We start from the raw sequence: 25444 nt of genomic DNA, 5'->3' as shown, positions 1-25444 counted from the left end.
GGCTTTTGAGTATGCATTGAAATTCTGATTTCACCACCCCTATATCAACATACATATTGTAGACATTGTGTTTTCAAAGCCATGTCAGACACAGATTCAGTTTATGAGCAGGAGAATGACATTGAATCCACAACAGAGGGTAATGTGCCAAGGAGGCCTCGCAGAGGTGGCAAAGGTGGTAAGCATCTCAGGGAAGAGCCCACTTCTTTGGTTCAATTGCAGGCTTGCCCGCTTGCAATGGATTGTTTTCGCTATCAGTCATGCTATCACTATTGTGAGCTAATTTCACAAATCCAGCATCATCGTGAACTAGCTCGCTTGTTTGTTCTAAATTTACATGATGGCCATGTAAACCTCTCCAGAGTTGATTTCATTTTGTCACTAGAGACTATTGCAGAGGCCACTGGGATACCAAATATTGGAGAGCAATGGAATAAGCGTCAGCAGTTAGAGAAATCCTACTATGAGCCAAACATCAAACCTAGGTATATGAGGCATTTGAGCAGGGTTTTTCCTTTCCAATACCTGAGGGATCAGTTTGCACCTTTGATGAAACTTATCATTCGGTATTTCAGTTGTGAGGGCAGATTCTCGTGTCTTTATGCATACCATGTCCGTTTGTTGATGCATTTCACAAGGGTACGTTTGATGAACATTCCATACTTCATGTTTCGCAACATAGAGAGGATGGTTGTCTTAGTACAAAAGAAGACCCCAGCACAACAGCGTAGAAGTATTTATCATTACACGCTGATCAAGATTGTAGTGGTTCATCAATTGGCACAGCAGGGCATTACTTGGGAGGATTTTATTTCTCGTGACTTTTTCACAGTGCCACAGCCACCTCCAGAGATAGTTCATGATGAGGGAGAGCCTTCACATTAGTTTGACATTCCTGAGACCGAGCATGTCAATGCTCCAGCATATGTGACATATTAGCGAGGCCACAAGGCCTTATTTGCAGCTACACGACGAGTACTATCTCCACATGGTGTGGAAGGGGTCTCGCCTTCTTCTTCAGTACAGGTACAGGTTCAGGACAGAGGCAAGAGGTCAATTTATGAGGAGGTCCATTCAGGTGGTCATGATGTTGATGTTGCATTAAGTGATGTGGATAGGAGCTCTCCTAGCTCGAAGCTGAAAGAGATCATCCAAGAGCAGAAGGTCGAGATTGACAACTTGAATGAGAAGCTACTGAAGGCAGAATGTCTGATCAAATACTTGGAGCAGCGCAATAAACAGCTAGAGGATGAGCATACACTTATAGAGCTGCGACAAATCCGTGAAGACCGAAGGCTAGCCCGAAAAAGACCTGGTGATTTGACACCTGTTGAGCGGCAATTTTGGCTTGAGAAAGTCAATCGACATCTGGAGGAGTTGTTGGCAAAGGCCAATAGAGACAAAGACATGCTTCGTCACATGAAAAATCATTATTGGGCTGGCATGCATGTTGGCAAAGCAAAAATGAAGATTTTGCAAAGGAGGTTGAGCAAAGCACTGAAACGGTAAAAGAGGCTAGATCCACTTTGAGTTTTGGTCGAGGCTTCACTGGCTGAACATGATACATGATGGAGGGTCTTCACTCCAAATTTGAGCAAATTCGGAGAAATTTTTTGTCATTTTCAAATTTTTGGTCCCAAAAACAGTTTTTTCAGCTGTACGAGTAGCGCGTCGGCGCGCTCTCTTTTGATTGGGACACTTGCTGGAGGGAAACTTTGTATTTTTGGGTTTTTCATGGTAAGTTATGCATGCTCAGTTATTTCCGAAGCATTTCATCAAGTTCTGGATGATCAAAAGGCCTAAAAACACCATGAAAACCACCTTGCTACCATCTTTTGCAACAGCAGGAAGTACTTCTGGGAGAATGCAATTTGGAGGGGGCAAATGAGCTCCAAATTGGGAAATTCCACTTGGGCTGGATGGTAGACATCTAGAGCTTTCCAACCAGCTATTGTGAGCTTGATTTTGATGTCAGGAAGTGCCCCCAAAATAGGATGAAAGGTGCACTACGCATAGAGATCAGGGCGCTACGCATAGAGGTTTTTGGTCCAGTTTTCATCCTCCAGCTCAGAAATTCGGCCAGTTTTCACCAGTTTCACTTCTTGATGTGATTTTTGACCCAGAATGATGTAATTTGATGTGTATGAGGTAACTTGGCACCTATTTACCTTATTCTAGATGATTCATTCACAAAATAGCAAAAAATTAATGTAATGAATCAGTTTCCTTCCTTTTAGAGGCAGGTTGTTTTGGTCACCTAGATTCTTGCTCCATGTTTAGAATTTGTTCAAACTGCTCCTAGAAGGAGGAGCTCGACCCCTAGAGGTTAGGTAATGGGTTGGCTTGATCTATATATGTAAATTTTCAGTCAATAGCACAGGTTGGACTCTTGGGAAGATTTTGACACACTATTGTACATATTTTTCATATTTTGGCTAAGGAAAGATCAGAGTTTTTGCAACACTTGTTGGGATTCTTGTGGCTTTCAGTTCTTGATGGTGTTATTTCTCAGTTATTGTAATTTTATTCATGTTTACATGTAAGCCATTCCCTCTTATGCTTCTGAAACTAAATGAATGAGTAAATGAGGTTGAAATCATTGTTTGCAGTGCTCTTCCTTTAAATTTGTTTAGTTTTACATGTTTTCGCCAGTTTGGAGAAGATCCACGTTCTCCTTTTCCCTCTTCAGCTCCTTGTCATTCTGATCCATCCATACACCTAATTAAAAGCATCAAGACTATTGCTTACCTCGCCCCAACTCGAATTCTGCAAAGATCTGACCTCAATCCCCGGACCCAAAATTGGTTTTCCCTTTTCTCCAATAAAAAACTCAAAAATTTAAATCAAACTTTCTTATCTCTTTACTAGCCTAAAATCAGAATTCACTATTGGTCATCTCAGCTCCTTTGAAGATATTTTGCTGAGATAGACCCGGAGAGAGCCCTCTCCTGTCCTCGTAGGGCTAGCTACGAGGCTGAGCTTGGTTTGATGTGGCCTTGAGTTTTGCCTTCCTCAGCTTGAGGCGGATTTGAGCGCTAACAGAGGAGGGGTTTGATAGTATTGATGAAGCACTCTAAGAGGTGAAAGAAACCATCTTTAGGATACCACAGGATCCTTTAGGTTTGATTCATCCTGAATGGGCTACTCAACTTAGTCACGCCCTCAAATGTTATAATGTAACTGCTGAAGTAGAGGACGAGGATTCGTAGAAGATTAATATTCCAAAAACAGAAAGCCACCGTGAGGTTCAAAGACTGCAGATTGAGAACCCTGATATAACAATGCTGGTGAAAACGAAACAAGTGAACATTGGTACGGAGGTAGAGCCCAAATTCGCAAAGATTAGAGACTACTGGAACGACACGACTGTGGATAAGGTCACTGAATTGCTCTGTGAATACCAAGACTTATTCCCTACCAAGTTTATGGATCTGAAAGGAATAATCGGAGATCTGGAAGTGATGAAGATCACATTAAAGTCCGACATGAAGGAAGTTAAGCAGAGGCCTTACCACCTCAAACCAAAATACAAGGAGAAGGTCTGCTTAGAGCTAGACAAAATGCTAGCGGCAAGCATCATTGAGCCTGTGGAAGAATTCGATTAGGTAAGCAAGAGAAGAAGCAGAAAGATGAGATAAGGATATGCGTGGATCTTAGACAACTGAATGATGCTTGGGTGCATGATCCTTTCTTGACTAAATTCACGGATGAAGTGTTGGAAAATGTATTCGGCCAAGAAGCATATTCCTTCACTGATGGGTTCTCTGGGTACCACCAAATCAAAATCGCATTGGAGGACAGGAGCAAGACAACCTTCACGACTGAGTGGGGTTGTTTCCAATACACTATGATGCCATTTGGATTGAAGAATGCACCTACAATCTTTTCGTGCGTGGTTGTTGCAGCATTCAAGGAATTTATTCATAAGTTCCTAGAGGTATATTTTGATGACTGGACTATATTTGGGCTGGTTAAGCACCACATAGCGAGCTTGTGCTTGATGTTGGATACCTGTCAAAGATACCAATCGCGCTCAATCTCAAGAAGTGTCTGTTTTGCGTTCCTTTTGGGAACTTATTGGGGCATGTATTTTGCAAACAAGCACTGATGGTAGACCCCATGAAGATTGCGGTGATACTGAACTTGGAAGCGCCAAGGAGTGTGAAATAGCTATGCGCTACTATAGGAAATACGAGATATTACAAAATTTTTATCAAAATCTATGCCCGTATCACTGCACCAATGGAAAAATTGTTGAAGAAGGATGTCATGTTCTCTTGGAATGATCACTGTAAGAAAAACTTGGATATATTGAAAGAAAAGATGGGTACTGCGTCGATTCTAGTCTTCTTGGACTGGAAGAAAGAGTTTCATGTACATGTCGACACGTCATGTATAGCGCTGGGGGTAGTACTAACATAGGATGGCAGAGAAGGCTTGGACCATCCTATCACATTCACAAGCCACAGATTATCCAAAGTAGAGAAGAACTATTCTACCACTGAACGCGAGGGGCTAGCTATGGTGTATGCGCTCCAGAAGTACCGACACTACTTGCTAGGAGGCCATTTTAAGATGTATATGGATCACTTCATGTTGAAGTACATGGTTAATAAGCCTATTTTGGGGGGGGAGAATTTGTAGATGGCTCTTATTGTTCCAATAGTACGATTTTGAAGTTGTTGTAAAGCTTGGATGATTGAATGCAGGACTAGACCATCTGTCGCGCATCGAAACAAGGGAGGAACCTACTAACTTGGAAGAAGGATTGCCTGACGCATAGCTATTTGCAGTGTGTATCACAAATGGTCATTTCAAGGATATAATACACTTCCTAATAACAGGAACTGCACCGGAAGGATACTCTGTCCAATAATATAAGGAATTAGTGGTGTGCACGGTAGTTTTCTCTATCATTGCTAGGCATCTATACAAGGTGGGGACTGATGAGATATTGCAACGGTGTGTACCTAAGTTCAAACGAAGCAGCCTCCTCATGGATGCTCATGGGGGCATTGCTAGAGGACACTATGCAGGGAGAGAAACCACGCAGAAGATTCTACACATAGGGTTGTGGTCGCCAACCCTTCATCAGGATTCAAAACCATATTGTAAGCCGTGTGATGTATTTCAATGAACAGGCAGGCCATCGTAGAGGGATGAAATTCATTTGAATCCAAAAATGACATTGCAACCCTTTGAGAAGTGGGCAATAGATTTTGTAGGACCCATTTAGCCACAGGGGAAGACAGGAGTGAGGTACATTATCACTGTGATGGAGTATTTGACTCTTGGGTAGAAGCGTAGCCAATGAAGGATTGCATGGGCATGACAGTCATAAAGTTCTTATTTGAGCATGTACTGACACGATTTGGATGCCCAAGGATCTTGATGAGTGATCATAGTATTCACTTCTTGAATGAGACGATCAACACAATAACGGACGAATTTCAGGTATATCACTAGAAGAGCACACCTTATCACCTGCAGCCTAATTGGACAGTGGAGGCATTCAAAAAAGTGCTTGAAAACACATTGACCAAGGTTTTCAATGCTCAACGAAGTGATTGGGACCTACGTATACCTGTAGTATTTTGGGATTATCGAATGACATGCAAGAAGTTGACAGGACAAACCCCTTTTAGGCTTGTCTATGGTGTGGAAGCCGTAATGCCTATGGAATACATCGTCCCTAGTATGCGCATAGTGGCGCTCACAGTTATGACCAACCATGGAGCCCTGGAAGAGAGGCTCGCGCAGCTGGATGAGCTCGAAGAAGAAATATTTTTGGTTGGATTTCACTAACAGGTCCAAAAGCAGCGAGAAAAGGCATGGCATGATCGACACATCAAGCTACGCACATTTAAGGTAAATGATCTAGTTTTGTTGTATGATAGCAAGTTTGATAAATTTCTAGGAAAATTCAGGATGCAGTGGTTAGGGCCTTGTCATGCGGAAAGAGTCAATTTTGCGGACAAAACCGACCTCCCTAGAAGCTAAGGCTTTCTAGTGACAAAAAAGACAATTAAACACTATCTTTCCCTAAATATGCGTTTAGAATACAAGCAATCAGGTGTTTATAACATACCTTTAGTCCAACGCTTTGTAGTAGTCCAGCCTCGCCGATCCGGATGAGCTCCTCCTTCTCTTCGAAACCTGCATTCACTAACAGGCAAACGATTACATAGCACCTGAATAACTCATAAAATAAAACAGACCAAGGAGTATATGAAACAAATCATGTATAACAACCTGTTGAGAAAAATGAGCTTAATTGTATTAAGTGGAAACAAAAGAAACCATTACAACTTGTGCCTTGGTGTTGTGCAGGTCCCTCCCAGGGTCCAGCAAGAGTTCTCCTTTGCTTTGATCAGCTCACCCACTTCCAAATGAAGCTAAGAAAGGATGGGAATCTCTCCTCTCAAGCTCTATAAGGGAGTCCTAATTCCAGCAACATCTACCCTTAGGAATGTTCAGCTTTCAACCTCCCCTCCCTCTGGCCCAATGCCTTTATTTATAGTGCTTTGGAGGAAGTTAATCAGGTCCACCATCAATGGGATAAGCCCCTCTTTGAATGGGATAGCTCCCCTCTTGATGGGATAAGTTCCTCTTTCATAGGGATACATGAACCATCTGGAGGCGCTCAATACACGTCAAACAAACTTCTAGAATGCTCTAGAATCGACCACAAGTAACTTTTTTGAAGTAAAACTCGCACATTTTGACCTTTACAGGGGTACGCACCCACCCCTTTATAGACAGAGCGTACAAGTACACAGGGAATGTGAACTTGAGGTGCGTACACGCAGGTAAGGCTAAGAGAAACTGCGTACCCAGAGTTATATAGATTTTTAAAGACTTTCTCTCTTTCTTGGAGTTTGACATGAAGAGAAGAGGTATAAGACTTGCTAAGGAGGATAGTATGACAGATGATGGAGCCATACTAACTGCAAATAGTCATGGTGACAAATTTTAGTGTAACAGATTGCCCCCTAAAGTGCGAAGCCTGTAGTAGATTAGGGTTTCATATCATCTAGGAAGGGTGAAGTACTTTATCATTTCAAGGATTATCTTGTGGAGAGCCCAGTCGGAACCTGCAAATATTCAACACAAAATACATATATAAGATCATATCATCGCTGAGGTAGGCATTCCCATACTCAGATTGAAAACTTTAACTAACAAACTAACTACTGCTCTGATATAGGAATGATTTCGCAGTACATTATAATCATAGACTCTTGTAGACACAGTATGGACGCAGCCATCTGTTTATGATTAGTCTATTGTATAATGAATACAAAACTCCTCGCAGCCTGGATGGTGGAAACTAGATCCAGGGTCTTCATTTCTACTTCCCGAAAAGGTACGATTCTATCCATGCGAATAAATGAGTTGATGTCGAACATGGTAGAAACCACTTGATTACCAGTCGATGATGTAAACTGTTAACAAGTGTGAGAGAGACCACCAGTGATGTCAATGGTTCTCAAAGTACCAAGTACAATCCATGAGATGTGAATGAATGAGTTGATGTCGAACATTTCACGGAATCCTTCGATCGAAAGTCAATGATGTAAACCGTCGTCAAAGGTGAGAAACCTGCCATTGATGCATGCAGATTTCAAGGTACTGACAATTTCTAGGTCATTTTTCTAGATAATGGGCTGATGTCGATAGAAAGTGACCCGTTGCAGGCAAGCCCACAACAAGAAATCATAGATCAAGTTGAAGAAATGTAGCTGTAAGGAATGACTCAGGGATGGTCGAGATGGATGACGGGTATTTTGCAGATGAATGGTTTATTTGCAATGACCTCTTGAACACATAACGACACGACAGATGGCTTGGTGACAATTGACCCAAAGTTAATACCCGGAACCGGTTGAAGATTTTCAATGTGGTTTGATCAACTGTTAGGCAAAGGATTTCCCAACCCAGGTGAATGAAAAGTGTCGTGTTCAAGAGTGGTGATAAGGCTTCTTCTGAGACAAAGGATAACAAATAGGCTCATTTTTCTCTCTTTTCCCCCACCATTTCTGGCAAGTACCTCTTTATTTTTTACAAGCTTGAGGAGGATAACATATGTTTGATTATAAGCTCATCCTCCGGATGAGTCCAACTTAGTTTAGATTCGAACCCTAAGAAGGAGTGGTCTGTTCCTGTTTGTAATCGAACAGGTCCTTTACTGTGAAATTTTAACGAGTCTAGTATAGGAGAAACTCGGCGTTTTTCAATTTTAGAGAGTCCGAAAAACTTAAGAAGACTCCAAGGTTGAACTTTTTCATAAATTTGTGTCTCCCAAGCCCGAAAAAGTATAAAATAATACTTGAGAGAACCGCTTGATCTTTTACGACCAAGGAATACTTTCATAGTTAGTGTCTTTGACCTGAAAAGTAAAAAGCGATCAAGGACACGTTGTTTTATTTCCAGTATCGAATTTGAAATGACAAAAATCCAGCAATCTTTTCCTGTTTTTACGGTCAAAAAAGGGCTATAAGGGGACCGTCTTTTAATTCCGTTTTAACGAGTGTAAAAGAAACGCTCGGCAATCGTCAGAAAAGGGCTTAAAAGATGACTCTGATGTTTTTGTTTGTGAAAAATGACAATTTTCCCTGAAAATCCTTTTATCCTGCACAAAAACCAACACATTACTCATACCTGTTTAAAGATAGATAAAAATTCTTTGAAAAATACCTTTTCATGGTGAAAAATAAACAAATTTAGCATTTATTTACCCAAAAAACCTATAAAAAGGGCTTTTACCATTTTACTGTTGAGGAGAGAAAAAGGGCTTTTGGCAAGAAACTTCCCGTGGACATTGCGGAGAATCCGACCGTCGAAATCGAACGCCGTCTCATCAGGTATTCTACAACATCCTCCTCTTCATTTCCATCGGTTTAGAATTTGCTTTTAGGCCCTAGTTTCGTTTTTTGGAGGTTTTGGGGTTTCAAGGTCCGCTTTTCGGGGTACACAGGTGCTCCACAGGTGACCCGCGTACCCCGACATTTTCTCAGTTGGGAAAATGTCGGGCGTACGCACCTTGCCTTAAGGGAACCTGCGTACGCACGCCCTGTTCCTAAAGGCGGGGTGCATAACCCGCAAAACGCGTTTTCAAACCCTAATTCCTTCAAAAATGGACCAAAATGTTTGATTTCATTGACTCTAACAGATGTTTTTTTGGTGTCTAGATTGCCCACCATGCTTGATTGGCACGAGAGAGAGCACAGAGATGTCGATTTGGCCGCCATTAAACATCAACCTTCCATTGATGCTTTGAAGGCATGCGGCCTTTACAAATACTGGGCCATACCTGGCATGAGGGCCCAGGTGCGCTTTCTAGAGTGGCTGGTAGAGAGATGGAACGTCCAGGACCAGTGCTTTTACATTGGAGGGCACCAGCTTGAGATAGAGCCCTCAGATATTTACTTTCTCACTGGTTTGCCCAAAAGGGGCGAACAATTGACTATGTCCGGGACTAGGCCGGGTGGCCAGTCCATTGCTAGTCTTTGACTAGAGTGGTGCAACATGCAGAACCAAGAGAAGGGGATAGAGATCAAAACTATATCCAGGCCTGAACTTATGGTCATTGCTTTCACGATTACCAGACTTTGCGAGGCTGCCTCTTTGCACATTGCCACTGGATCCCAGATGCGGATGGCGATTGATTGCTATCGGGGCACCATTTTCAACTGGTGTGACGCTGTGTTGGCTAACTTAAAAAGCCAACTGACTAAAACCAAAAATGGACAGCTGAAGACCTTTAGTTATGGGGCTTTAGTTGTCAGTTTTACTTTAGAGAGGGTTCTGATGCTGATCCCACAACATCTCACTGTTGAGGCTGGGCATCCCCGAGAGCCCAAATTGACGCGATGGGTTGCGGTTATGGCCCGTCATCCTGACGAGGGCACGGAGGTTGTCCGATTTAGACCGGAGTATTTTCACTAGTTGGAGGACCAGATCTTCTCGATACAGGATTTTCCTTATGCCGGAGTTGATTTTCGTGGAGATCCGGACATGGTTCTTCCACCGGGAGAACAGTGGGATGACACAGGTACTTCATTTTTCACAAATTTTTAATTTATCAATTTTTTGTTTTTATATCGTCTCAAAATTGACAGTAATAATTTTCAAAATGCAGATGTAGGCCCACGTCGTCCAGCCAATCTCCGGCCTTTCGAGAGGAGACAACCAGTTGCACCAGCACCGGCCCCATAGGACGCGACCGCAGAGACCTTAGCTGAGTTGGAACAAGACCTAGAGCGTCTTACGGCAGATATACCAGAGACTACTATAGATGATATTCCTATCAGGCTTCAGCGCTATGTAGTTGCAGTCCCAGGACCTTTTAGGAGGTTCTTATGTAGGGTGGTGCATGCAGTGGTGTCGTATAGAGAGCATCACTAGTGATTGGATGGTCATTTTTGTAGACACATGTGACATTTTGGTTTTTGTACTTATCATTTTTGCCGATCATAAGGTGTTTTTCAACCTATGATCGAAGACGATGTATTTTTTGACACACTCCTATCTATATATCATTATTACCAGCTTATCTTGTTAAACATGTGTGATTAAATGTTTTTAAATTTACATGTATGATTATCGCAAATATCTGTTTAACATTCGAGAAGCAATTTCATCTGCTAATGTATTTAAAGACCTTGGAATATGCTGATATTCAATGTAATCAAATTCACGTTCCAAGAGACGCACTCTCAAAAATAATCTTAATAACACTGGATTTCTAATGGCATACACTCTATTAAGCTGTAATACAACGAGTTCAGAATCTAACCTCACTATCAAACTCCGAATCGCAAATGAAATAGATTCAGACAATAATTCAATCACTGCACTGTATTCTGCAATGTTGTTTGTTGTTTGACCGAGGCTCACCCCATGCATAGAAACTAACTCATCAGAGGGCGAATAAATAACCCAAGCTGCGGAAGAGATATTTCGTGTACTACGACAAGCACCATCAGCAAATTCAATGTATGTTTGGAGAGGCATCGACATCTGCAAACATCAAGCGTAAAACCAAGATAAGAAGAATAACGACGAAAAACACACTTTCTAAGCTAAGCACACTGTCTAAACTAACAAACACACCAGCTAGAAAGAAAAAACCTAACCTAACTAAAATCTCCATACCCATTATTTAAGCATAATACCTCTTTAGGTAAAGTCCATTTCTGGGTTTACCCAAAGAGTCCCCGTCAAAATCTACTAGCTCATAGGCCCCTTTTGCTAGCTTTCGCTTGACAATGTAGGGCCCATGCCACATAGGAACGAATTTCCCAGCACCTAATTTATCGTTAGCTTGATCATACAATAGCACTAAGTCTCCTTCCGAAAAATTTCGAGGGGTCACATTTCGATCATACTGAGCTTTCATACGTTTTGCGTGAGTCTCGATTGCCAATGCAGCATTACGTCGAGTCTCATCCAATTGAGCTAAGTATAATAAACGCTTCTCCTCTTCGGAAGTAGCTGGAAGTAATTCGACAGCCATTTGAAGTGACGGGATTTCGCATTCAATGGGCAGCACAGCTTCCAAACCATAAACTAGTTGGAAAGGAGTGAACCCTGTTGATGTTTTCACTGAGGTTCGGTACGCCCAAAGCGCGGAAAATAACATGTTGTGCCAATTCGACCGATGAATACCAATAATTCGTCGGATCATGATAACTAAAACTTTGTTGATGGACTCAACCAGACCATTCGCTTGTGGATAATAAAGAGTTGAGCTATCATGACGCAAACCAAGCTGGCCTGTAAGTTCTGTCATCATAACGTTTTGAAAATGGCGCCCATGGTCAGTGATTATCGCTTGTGGGACACCAAACCTAGCAATAATGTGATTGAATACGAAAATTGTAGTTTTCTTGCCGTCTACCTCAAATGTAGGCATCGCCTCGGCCCACTTAGTAAAATAGTCAACCGCAAGGATGATATATGCATGCCCCCCGGCCGAGTGAGGGTTACATGTAATAAAATCGATACCCCATTTGGCAAAAGGACCAACGGAAATTATAGGGTGGAGAGGAGCAGGTGGAGCGCGCATCTTGCGATCAAACACTTGACAGTTGTGGCATTTCCGGACCGCAATAATACAGTCTTTAAATAAGGACAACCAGAAGTAGCCAACGCGCAATATCTTTTGGGCTGTGGCATACCCAGACATATGACCGCCACACGCTCCAGAGTGGCAGTCATTCAAAACCCTTTCATCTTCCTCGTGAGTTAAACAATGTCGAAAAACCAAGTCCGCCCCACGGCGATAAAGAGTATCTCCAATAATTTTGTACTGTTGGGACTGGAACCGAATTTTCCGGCGTTCCGACTTTGAAACTTCGGGCCGAAAGGATTGGGTCTGGAGATAGAAAATTATATCCCCATACCACGGATCTAAATTGCTAATGAGAAACAAAGATTCGTCCGCAATGGGCTCCTCTGCCACAGTTTCTGTGTCGGCACGCAGGAAGTCACACATTAACTCTGCAAAAACTAAAGATTTCTTAGACTTAGATTTTTCAAATTCCAAGTCGAACTCCTGCAGGATAACAATCCATTTGGAGTACTTGCCCCCTAGAAATTGTTTAGTTAGAATGTAAATCATAGGGTTGCAATCCGAAATGACTGTAGTTTTACGGAGTAGAATGTAGTGACGAAAACGTTGGACAGCTTGAACGGCTGCCAATGCCAATTTCTCGACATGTGAATATTTGAGCTCAGTTGGGTTTAAAGTCCGACTAAGGTAATATATCACATGTTCCGTTCCGAATTCGTCTTCCTAAACTAAGACCATTCCAATGGTGGAATGAGCGGCGGCGAGGTACAAAAAGTAATCCTGGTTGTAGTTGGGAGGATGCAGCAACGGTGCATGGGGCAATGCGTGCTTGAGTGCATCAAAATATTTCTGAGCTATCTCATCCCAAGAGAATTGAGCGTTCTGTTTCAACAACTGGGTAAAACCCTTGGTAATCTCGGCGTAGTTAGGAATGAATTGGCATAAAAAGTTTGCTTTCCCCTGCAAACTTTGGAGTTGGTGAAGACTCGAAGGAGGAGGCAATTTGATGATAGCTTCTACCTTCGAGGGATCGACGCGAATGCCGGCTTTTGAAATTACAAATCCTAGCAATCGTCCCACTTCTATACAGAAGACACATTTGTGTGGGTTCAACCGAATACGATAATGCCTACACCTCATGAAGATTGCATGAAGACAAGGTGATCAGCTCGATGTAAGGAGTGAGCGGGCAAATCATCGAGATACGGTTGCACAATGTGTTTGATGTCATGAAATGCATAAGACATTGCCCTCTGAAAAGTGGCTCCGGCATTCTTAAGCCCAAAAGGTAATTTGCAATAAGCAAATGTCCCCCATGGACAAATGAAAGCCGTTTTTGGTTGGTCGGCAGGTAGAATATTGATTTGGTTGTAACCGGAAAAAACCGTCCATAAAGGAAAATATTTCACTGCCGACACAATCATCAATTATTTGATCGATATAGGGTGTTGGGTAGTTGTCCTTGGGACAAGCACGATTAATATCCCTATAGTCGATACACATTCTTATTGTTCCTTGTTTTTTGTTAACCGGAACAATATTCGATACCCAATCCATTAACGGGATCGGATAAATGAAACCTGCTTTCAACAGCTTCTCAACTTCTGCTTTAATTGCAGCCGCTTTTCGTGGGTGAATCTGACGCAAACGTTGCCGAACGAGTTTAGCGTCCGGGTAAGTCTTAATCTCATGGACAACAATTGCGGGATCAATTCCTGGCATTTCCTCATAGGACCAGGCAAAAACATGGCGGAATTCTTGAAATAGGGCCTTGTATGTCTGAATTTCGTCATCTGAACACGAGGCACCTATATGAATGTGCTCAACAATTCTGGGCTTGACTGAAATGTCAATGGGAATAGTACGAGAAATGTTTCCCAAATTCAGCTCTGAATCAGGATGTTTCATTGGACTCTGAGCTTCTTTGACATATTCAGCTGTAAAGATTGATGAGAAATCGTTTTCAAAACGATTATCCTCAGGTAAAAACGAAGATCTGTGATGGAGATCTTCCCATGGTAAATCGTCTACACACAGGACTTCACAAAGTTGTTCATCAGATGACACAACTTCGGGAAACGTTATTAACTCCGAGGTTGACGTGAAAAGTGATTCCTCACGGACCACATTCATTTGGTCAATTTTGGTTGAACTCGGGTCGGTAAAAGACTGCACGGCTTCATAGGAAATTTCATATGGACTCAAAGGCATAGCATCACCAAATGAGTCTAGCTCAGATTCAGAAGGAACGATCCAAGGATCATCATAAACAATGGTGTCTGATGTAATCATATGAATGGATGCAAATGAAGACACGGCGTTGATTGGAGGAAAAGGAAAAGTTCCCAGTAAACCGACATCTTTAACTAATCCTACTCCAACATCCTTATAAGGGATAGTCGTTTTACCGACATGCTGGATACTCTCTGAAGAGGCTGGGTCGGATGAAAAGTAAGCCAGCTGGTCTATGGTTACGATCTTTCCATTATGTGGAAAATTTATTACTCTGAAGACCGATGAAACGACCACTGTCATAGCGTAAGACCAACTTTGACCCAAGAGAAGGTTGTAGTCTAGAGGGGCATCAACCACCTCCACATCCAGACTAACGGTTTTTCCTTCGACCCCTATAGGAAAATCCTGTAGAATGCCAAACGGATGGAACCCATGGCCATCAAAGGCCTTAAGAATGGTCGGGGATTGATTTAGTGAAGGAGAACCAAGCGATCTCCAGCACTGTATCAACACAATACATGTGGAAGCTCCCTCATCAATTACAGTCCGATGAATAGGCCTGTTTTTTACTATCACTGGAATCTGGAAAGCCATTTGATGAGGTAAACGCGGTGTACTATTTTCTAGATCAAAGATTATTAGGTTCAGGTCCTGAACATCAACAGCTCCTATAGCTGACAAAAGTAATTTGCATTGTGCTGGGCATGATTGCAGCACTTCCAAAGCCAACATTGCTGAGGGTGAAACAGCTAAATCCTCAACAATGTTGTAATTCTGGGCCGCTCTCGCATGTGGTTGAAAGCAGACCTTCGAAGTACACCCTTGGCGGGTGGTTTGATTACTAAGTCCAGGTTAGGGTTCTCGATCTGTAGTGGATAGGAACCGGGAGCTGAGGTTGATGGATTAGAATGAGAAGATTCTGCTTCTTTGCCATCAACAGGACTTTTACTACCATAATCTTACGATCGAGTCACAATCCTTACATGAGACATCATTAATATGGGTTCTTCACTGGCACTCGAGGAAGAACCTATCATCTTACTCTCCTGCTTTGGAAATGGATCTTTCAAAACAGCAGGAGTTGGGGAACCCTTGACGATTTTCACAACCTCGGCCCGATGAGGGCAATCTCTTGTAAAATGATCCTCTTCACAAATAAGACAAGGATATCGAGGTTTGCACTTTTCGTCACTGGTTTCTGACTTTTCAGTTTTCTCCTTTGGAGCTTTGTCTGCTTTATTCTTCTTCTTACCTTTCTTTTTCCCACCGGATTTTGATTTAGCCGTAGATGACTCGACAGCGTGAATATCAGCGGAAACTTCAGCGGAAGATTCTCCTGTCGGGGAGTCTGGTAAGGTTATAATAGGAGAAGAATTCTTTGAGGATTTCTTCTTTCTTTTAGTATTTACTGTACCAATCATGCCATCAGCGGCATGAGACCCCGAAGGAGTAGCAGCGATTTGATTTGACTTAGGAAGATCTGGGATCTTTTCGTGTAACGTACCTGACTGAGTGTAAACTAAGTCAAGGTACTGCGCTTGAGCAATCACTTGCTCCTCAGTAACTACTCCGACCTTAGCTACGTCTTCAGTAATCTTCGGTAACAATGATTTAACAAACCATTCAGCTAAGATTTGGTCTGGGATAAAAACTTTCACTAATCGCCTTCGACGTCTCCATTCATGAATATGATCAGAAATATAAGTGGACATCGATTGTTTTAATGAAGTTAGTAACTCCGTGCCATTATCATATCTGACCGGAAACTGAAAATGAGTTAAGAACGAGGTAGCTAACTGGCTAAAATTAAAAAAAGAGGCCCGTGGTAACTCAATATACCACTTGGCCGCGAGACCAATGAGAGTACGCTGGAAAAGACGTAAGCGGATCGAATCATCCGAGATAGAATTAGAGGCACACCAGAGGTGATAAGTCATCACATGATTCGACGGGTCCTCTCCAGACTTACCTTCGAACTTGGGTATGTCACTGGGCAACTTATTTGGCATTAGCAGCCAAAACGGAAGATAATTTATTGGATCGTTCGTTAGGCGCAACAAGTCTGGTAAATCCAAAGTTGCGATAAACGGTAATTGCCGATTAGGATCCCTAAAACTCTGCGTCACAAGACCAGTCCCAGGAGGAGGATATCCGGGATAACTTGGAATAGGAATCGCATTCGGGATATTGTATCCTCCCGAAAAACCAGGATTAACCGAACCGTACTGGGGTTGCTGAGGTTGTTGATAAGTGTACCCAGGATACGGTTGATACTGGTAAACTGGCTGCTGGACAACAGGCCCATATTGGTACTGCCCCTGGTACGATTGATAAGTGAATTGTGGTTGACTAGTGACAACCGTACTTAAACCAGGTTGTCCTACAGGCATCTGAACCGTAGTTTGAATCGTGGATCCAGACAATGGTAAAGATGTCTGAGGCGTAGTTACAGAGGCAGTAGAAACCGGAGCTGTCGATACTCTAGAAGTAAGTGTGGTAGATTGAAAAGATGTTGCGGTAGTCGCAGCAGTCGTTTGAGATGGAGTACTAGGGGAAATAGGCCCAGACTGAGAAACTACCGAAGGTACAGAAGTTTGAACATTAGACTGGACTAGTTGCTGGGGTGAACCAGAAACTAAGGGTTGTCCAGTTTGAGATGACAACTGTACACTTGGCTACAATACCTGTTGAACTTGCGATGGATCCCACACTATGTTCATTCCGGGGTATTGACCCACAACAGGTTGAGGATATTGAGATCCATAACCGGATTGAGGGTAGGATTGATAATTGAAAGGTACATTTCCCGTACCTTGAACATAAGATTGACCTTGGGGTGGTTGATAACCTTGACTCGAGTACTGACCTTGGGGTAGATAACCTTGAGGTAAGTACTGATACTGGGGTTGACCTTGAGGTATAAATTGATACTGAGGTTGACCTTGGGGTACATATTGAGGCTGGGGTTGACCTTGAGGAATGTATTGCACCACAGGTACATACTATCCTTGAGGTTGCCCCCCAGACGCAATTTGTGTACCTTGAGGTTGCCCCCCAGGCGTTAATTGAGGCTAGCCCCCAGGCGGTAACTGACCACCTTGAGGTTGAGAATTGGGAATTGAACCTGACATCATGTAAATGTCTCCTACACCCAACGGTTTATTACCATTGTTTCCAGTTAATAACCCATGTTCAATGGGTTGAGGAGATGCTCCCACAAAAGTACCAGAAAGTGACTGATACCCAGAGGGAACAGAAGGACCACCGTACAAGAAAGATTCAGGAGATTGAGTAAACATAGACGACTGACCAGACATATTTACAGGAGTATAAATACCTCCAGGTGGATAAGGAGTACGAGGTGGAGAAAAACTTGGCCCTGAGTTGTCCAAATAATTAGTTAACGAAAGATACCAAGTAGTACTTCTAGGTGGACTGTAAAAAATGGATTCACGCTCCCTTAGATCAATAGTAGGTTGATCTTCAGGGATAGGGACGCCTATTTCTTCTTCTGGAGCAAGTTCTTCAATAGCTATCAAACCATAAGGAAGATTTTCAGTGATGACTCTTTCTACCCTAGCTGAATCAGGAGCACTAGAAGTTGGAGTAACAGGTTCAGAGATTTCAGGTTCTTCACCTATATCACTAGTATATGAAAAACTACCAGCAAGCTCGGAAACTGCAATAGCTTCGGGATTATAACATGTTTCTAGACCTTGGTAATCTGGATGGACTACCAACGACGACTCTCCTTCTTCAGGTGAACCTAATTTACTGCCACTAGGATTTACAAGGACTTTCAAACCTTCGTAATGACCCGGGACGTCTTCAGGAGGTTGGCCCCGAAGTCTACGGGACTTCCTCAACAAATCGGCCACGGTTACAATCTCAGGTGACTGGCCCCGAAGTCTACGGGACTGTCTCGGTAATTCAGCCACAGTTAAAAACTTTTAACTATTGCACACGCAAACAAAGTAAAATCTCAAAACAAACCGCCTAAAGTATCTAAAGAACCAAACAAATTCGAATCACACGCCTAAAGAATCTAGGGCGTCAAACCATACACAAAAAGTAGCCTTCCGGACCGAAAACACTAGTTGGTGATGAAGCCCAACATCGTCGAATTCAGTACAGAAGTGGCAGGTGGAACAGTTACCCCGACAACCTGCTTAATGAATAGACCGGCGCAAGTTCCTCCACTTTAACCGTCTCGAGTGAAGTGAACCCCCCGGAAAATCCAAGTGAGTCTAGCCGACGTCTGCTCCAGGTACAGTGGGATCTTCCCTCCACCGTCACCTTGGGTAGAACCCTAAAGATAATGGTCACTAAAGTCACCAACAGCAACAAATACACCTGGGGGAACAGTCTACGACCCGATAGCACGCAAGGGCAGAGTAACAAGCTCAATCCCCTTGTCGGCTCCTTGACAATAATCCAAGGTTTACCGACAAGTGATCCCAGGCTCCTCGACAATAATCCGAGGTTTACCGTTTGTAGTACGTGTGTATCTGGCGTCTTTCCCAATGAAGGAGGATTGATCCCCTCACTGGTTCGGACACGGTCTCGTGCTTCTCCTTTAAGAGGAGCTTTCCCAGAGCATAAATGTAACAGTTGGATTTATCCTACCACAAAAGATGAGCTACTTGTTTGGTTTTGCTGTCTTGGAGAGTTAATTACTCTCCTACTCCAAGACACTAGCCTGATCTATATTGGTGTTTCAGAGCCCTAGTAAATAAAAAGTTACTAAGTAGATTTTACTTTAAGCGTTAATTTTTATGGATTTTATTTAGGACAAAAGGTAGTGGAGATGAAACTGGTGGTGTGTAGACTCGACTCAAATCCACTAAAAAAATGCACCTAAGATGATTTATACTATTTTTCTCTTTTCAATGAATTCCCTAGCTAAGAGAGTTGGAGAATGCAAAATTGATATAAAGACAACTTTCTTGGCAATGAAAATCAAAGAAACAAACTCTTTATCTTTCCCAAAGCATACAACACATGACCACTAATTATTTCACGAAAATTCCTTTCTCTTTTCAAAGACTTCAAATGCTACTAAAACAAACTTTTCTTCAAAAGAGATTTTTGTATTTTTCTTTATATTAACAAAGCATGTAAAACTAAGTTAACAAAAATCAAGTGTAAAAAATCTATGACAATCAAATCAACTCAATTTCACCCAAAAGCAAATCTAAGAGAAATTCACCTAAAAGTAAATCTAATGAGGCAAAATCCTACCAAGTATAATTCCAGGATGTTTTACTCAGTTACAATTCAACCAAGGACTCGTTCATGCAGAATCAAAAACTAGTCCTACTCCTAAGAAGACTGAAAAGACCAGGGAGATCCAAGGTTTTACAACTTCTAAAGCCAAAGTCACTACAAGACCAATGCAAAAATCAAACCCTAAGGCTAGAACTTCTATGAATTTCACTGAAACCCTTGATACTAATGAAACAAGTTTAGATGAAGACTTCTGACAGGTAACCAGTGGATCTGGGCAGCAAAAACAAATTAAAAACAAAATCTAAGAGGAATAAAAGGAAAAATTGAAAATTTCTCAACTTTTGACAGGGTACGCAGGCAGCCTGTTTGCACAGGTGCGTGTACGCTCTGTGTACAATGCTGCAGTGCGTACAAGTACGCACTGTGCTTAACGCAGAGGCTGCGTACTTCTAGCAAAAACCAAGAAAAGTAAAATCTAACTTAACCCTAAGCTATTCCACCCAAATTCACAGTTAATCAGTCACAAACCAAAAAGAAAACGACTTTTCTCAAATCAAAGTATCAATCAAAAGAGAAATCAATCAAATCCATGGATTCCCCAGCGGAGTCACCATTTTGTCATGCGGAAAGAGTCAATTTTGCGGACAAAACCGACCTCCCTAGAAGCTAAGGCTTTCTAGTGACAAACAAGACAATTAAACACTATCTTTCCCTAAATATGTGTTTAGAATACAAGCAATCAGGTGTTTATAACATACCTTTAGTCCAACGCTTTGTAGTAGTCCAGCCTCGCTGATCCGGATGAGCTCCTCCTTCTCTTCGAAACCTGCATTCACTAACAAGAAAACGATTACATAGCACCTGAATAACTCATAAAATAAAACATATTCATCATACAGACCAAGGAGTATATGAAACAAATCATGTATAACAACCTGTTGAGAAAAATGAGCTTAATTGTATTAAGTGGAAACAAAAGAAACCATTACAACCTGTGCCTTGGTGTTGTGCAGGTCCCTCCCAAGGTCCAGCAAGAGTTCTCCTTTACTCTGATCAGCTCACCCACTTCCAAATGAAGCTAAGAAAGGATGGGAATCTCTCCTCTCAAGCTCTATAAGGGAGTCCTAATTCCAGCAGCATCTACCCTTAGGAATGTTCAGCTTTCAACCTCCCCTCCCTCTGGCCCAATGCCTATATTTATAGTGCTTTGGAGGAAGTTAATCAGGTCCACCATCAATGGGATAAGCCCCTCTTTGAATGGGATAGCTCCCCTCTTGATGGGATAAGTTCCTCTTTCATAGGGATACATGAACCATCTGGAGGTGCTCAATACACATCAAACAAACTTCTAGAATGCTCTAGAATCGACCACAAGTAACTTTTTTGAAGTAAAACTCGCGCCTTTTGACCTTTACAGGGGTACGCACCCACCCCTTTACAGACAGAGCATACAAGTACACAGGGAATGTGAACTTGAGGTGCGTACACACAGGTAAGGCTAAGAGAAACTACGTACCCAGAGTTATATAGATTTTTAAAGACTTTCTCTCTTTCTTGGAGTTTGACATGAAGAGCATAGGTATAAGACTTGCCAAGGAGGATAGTATGACAGTTGATGGAGCCATACTAACTGCAAATAGTCATGGTGACAAATTTTAGTGTAACAGGCCTTATGTTATTAAGGAGATTACCGATGGAGGAGGGGTACAACTAGTCAAGTTAAATGGAGAACCCTTCCCAGGAAAGGTGAATGGAAGTCGCTTGAATCCATACACCGGCAGTCTAGCTAGGTGACTAAATGAAAGTATCGCAGTCTTAGCACTCCAGGCAGCTGAAAGAAGGCGCAGGACTATAAACTACACTACCCAAGTTGTGGGGCTACGCGATTGGAAGATGGTGCGAAGCAAGGACATGTCACTGGGTTTGTGACAACACAAAGGGAGTTGTGCTACCCAGGGAGAAATTGCGTAGGTCAACTGGAAAGTGATTGTTAAAATCACTGTTCATGAAAAGATGGCAGAAGTGAGGCCAAATGGAGCGGGCGACCAACATTTAAGATGAAATTTATGGCTTAGATCCTTGAAAATGTGTCGCCATTTCAACATTAATGAACTGATTTTGGGGGGAACGATCGAATTTGAATTCAAATTGTTCTATAAATTACAAGTGGATATCTAGCACGAAACACTTGGCATTTGTAGTATTCAGTTGTTGAGCTCTCAGATGCCTATGGACCTAGAGTTTTTTGCCACTCTCAAACAAACCCTTGCATTTGTGAACTTGCCTGAGACATTGCGAGTACTTATAGAGAGTGTTATGTCATCACCCCCAGAAGTTATCAATACACAACAAGTGGTAGAAGAGCCAGCACAAGAGATGGAGAAATAGGCCGAAGAAGCTGCCCCAGAAGTAGCCAAGAATTGTCAGAGGTCCCTGAATATCTGAGAACGCTGAGACTGAAGCCAACCCCAACCAAGGAGACCATGAAAGATAAGAAGGGCAAGAAGCCTGCCATCCCAGTGTGCGTGTCACTGAGACAAAACCCAACCAAGCCCACTGCCCAGGAGAAAGGCAAGGCTATAAACCTAGAGGCAGAAGAGGAGGATATCGAAGACATCCCCATGGATGATGAGGATGTGGGAGTGGAAATAGAGGAGGTTGAAGCCCAGGGTGCAGACCCTATTACACGGTTTCCGGAGTATGTCCCTCTGTGCAAGCCTAAGTCCAAGGTCCCCAAGGACATTGATGAAAGTAAGACTCCCCTGCAAACCCCATTGCTACCAGATGAGATCACTTTTGATGGTCTGTGTTTGGCACAGGTGCCGATTTTGAAGCTCGAAGACTGGGACTTGGCAGACCATGAGAAGTTCCCGCACCTGATGGCCAAACAGTTGACGCACCGTGTCATAGACACACAAACAGGAATGACTGCACTCGAGCTGCGGAAGTGGCTCAGAGGATTAGAGAAGGCAGGATTACTCAAATTTCTCTAGGTGCCACACTATAAGTGCACCCCTGTGACAGTTTTATTCATCAAGCAATTGTTTTTCTTGGTGCATGATGGGTGTCTTTGGCTAGAGGAGCCAATACCCATCACTGATATGTTGATTCACCACATCACATGCCTGTCATATACAGGAAAAAATCCAACAATGATTTTTGGTGGCAAGGGTGGTGAGCTAGCGCTTGCAAAATCGATGAAAGAGAAGTTTAAATTAGTGAACAAGTCATGCGAGTATGCAATCTCCAGTATTAGCGACCTCCTTGTGAAAGTGGCAACGCAGATCCTTGCAGGAAAGGTGGTGCATAAGTGCCGCGCCGACAAGGTACCGACGCCTATCGTCAGGCTTGCACAACAATGCACGGAAGGGGTTCAATTTAACTGGGGTGGATTACCTTTGCGGCGAGTTCCTGGCCAACTATCGTGAGGTGCAGGAGTAGAGCAAGATGTTTCACTATGCATGGCTCTTACTATTGATTTTTCTTGTAGCGTGGGAGCTACTGGAAGAGAGCCAATTCCCATCGGTCACACTGAACCTTCCTGAAGTAGCGAAGTATGCTTCGCTCTGGGTGACCAAGGACATGGACCGCGTGGGAGACAGCAAGATCTTTTGGATCTTGATGGAAATGAACATCAGGGTGGCTATCAATCGCAAGTTTCCTTTGTCACCAACAGTATATGCTAACCTGCAGAGCTATGTCGAATTCAAAGTAGACTTCCATCGGATCCCATTCAGGGCACGGAGGGACCCTGCGCAAAAGTGGTATGATTTTTTGTACCTAGCCATGGATGATGCCATCAATGCAGTGTTGGATAAATAGCTGGTGGAGTGGCGAACCTCCACGGACTAGGCAGTGGGTGGAAGCAAGTCCGTCACACAAAATAAGAAGGACGAGGCCAAGCTGAAGATGGCATAGTTAGTCGAGAAGAGAAAGAAGGAGGCCGTTGAGAAGGCCATGGTAGAGCAGACATGAAAGGAGGCAGGAAAAAAATAGGAGGCATAGATCAGGGCTCTGACAAAGGCACACAGTTTCCTTCACCTACAACCGAAGAAGAGGACACATAGCAGCACGACGCGGACCCTTGAGAGATGTTTGACCGTATCAAGTGCCTAAGAGAGCCGGAAAATGGAGGGTCTAGAAAGAAGTCCAAGCTGACCAAGACCTCACTGGACCCCATCACACTAACAAAGGGAGACTTATACGACATCGGTGACATAGTCAGAGATGTCACCGCGGAGGCCCTACAACAATTTAAAAAGCAGCAGTAGATTTTCCTAGGGGCCATCCAGATTGGACTGCAAGAATTTTAGGCCCGTGCATCGCAAGTTGATACTTCATCTACTAGCTTAGCTATCGGTACATCAGAGGCTACCAATATGTTGCACATGAAGGCTTCCAGTGCACTAGTGCTATCGGACGAAGCACTGACAACAGAAAATGAGGCTGACAAGCTCACTGTCAGTGCCTTGAATGGAGTAGGTTGAATGGCAGTGCTCCTACGCAAAGCAAGCCACTCCTTGCAAGATGGATTAATTGTCGAGCTAAGGGCCCGCAAGCACAATGTCTGCCAAGTGATCAATGAGTAGATAATAAACAATGAGCATATGGCCTTACAGAGGAATACTTCCATGATCGCCGAGGCTGAGGTGACTAGCCAAAGTAAGAAGATCATAAGGTCGTAGAGGAGGCCTGCAGAATGGTCCCAAAGTTGGCCATTCCAAAGGAGGAGCTAGTCAAGGTCTGCATCCATAAATTGGCCACAAGAGTGCGTGACACTCAGACAGAGATGGCACGGGTTCAGTTGGAGCTGAACTTGTAGATTATAGAGCTCCAGTCGAGGGCTCAGCCTTCAACACCACCGAAAGTAAAGGAAAAACAAGTGGCTTCTGTCATAGAAGCAATCATGGTAGTGGAAAGTACAGTGGTAGACTGCACACAGTTGTTTAAACAGTCATTTGAGGTTCTGACCAGCTTGCAAGAGGACCCAAACATCCAGAGCCTCTAGACGGAAGCGCGTGAACTCCAACAATGCTATGATGAAGTTAAGGTCACAACGCAAACCGTCGCGTTGACACAGAGGTTAGCCAAGCTGCAGGATGCCAAGCAACTGAAAGAACGAGTGGACACAACACTGCATAAGGAAGTAGTGTTGAAGGTGTGACTAAAGTCCTGGCTGGAGGAAGCTTATGTGGCTACAGGGAACATTGAAGGCAGTCTTACGACTCTGCAAGTGAGACAACAACAGCTTCAGGCTGACAATACAGGGGTAGTAACTGAGAAGACTGTCAAAGATGTGAAGTAGGAAGCATCTCAGTTCACAGCCAAAGTTGCGGTCATTAGGGTTGAGCTAGATGAGCTTCGCGCAAAGATCTTCACACCTGCCAAGTGACTCGAGGGCAAGTCACAATGTTCGTGTTGGGGGCCTCTTGGGAGCGGAATCCCCCAAGGGCAGTTTTGGGGCTAAAAGCCCATGTTTTAGTCAAGTGTTTGTAATATTATTGTAAAAACTTCACATTTTGTGGTCGCGGAGCACGAAGATATTATTTGTTGTTGGGTTGTGTTATATTCTTTCCACAACTAGCCCACATAGTTAACCAAGGGGTTAGAGGGGGGGTGTAGCCCCCCCTTCATTGCGCTGATTGTGCAACGGGGGGGTTTGAAGGGGGCGGGTAGCCCCCCTCTACGGGGTCTGGGGCAACACCCCGAGAATTTTTTTTTTGGATGCTATATTAGGTTGGGGGGACCTACCTATGGTTTTGTGCATGGTTTTTGCACACAGTTTTGGACATGATGGTTTTTTGTCCATGGTTTTGGACGTGATGGTTTTCGATCCATGGTATTGGATGCTTTGGCATGTATAAATATGTATTGTAACATTGAAAGAAATATAATGAAAAATCA

The sequence above is a fragment of the Pinus tabuliformis genome, chromosome 9 (assembly GCF_031772625.1).
Source record: "Pinus tabuliformis cultivar Carrire ecotype Pingquan chromosome 9, CPIR1, whole genome shotgun sequence".
NCBI classification, from domain to species: domain Eukaryota; kingdom Viridiplantae; phylum Streptophyta; class Pinopsida; order Pinales; family Pinaceae; genus Pinus; species Pinus tabuliformis.
The sequence above is the reverse complement of the archived record's forward strand: the minus strand, read 5'-3'. Positions refer to the sequence as shown.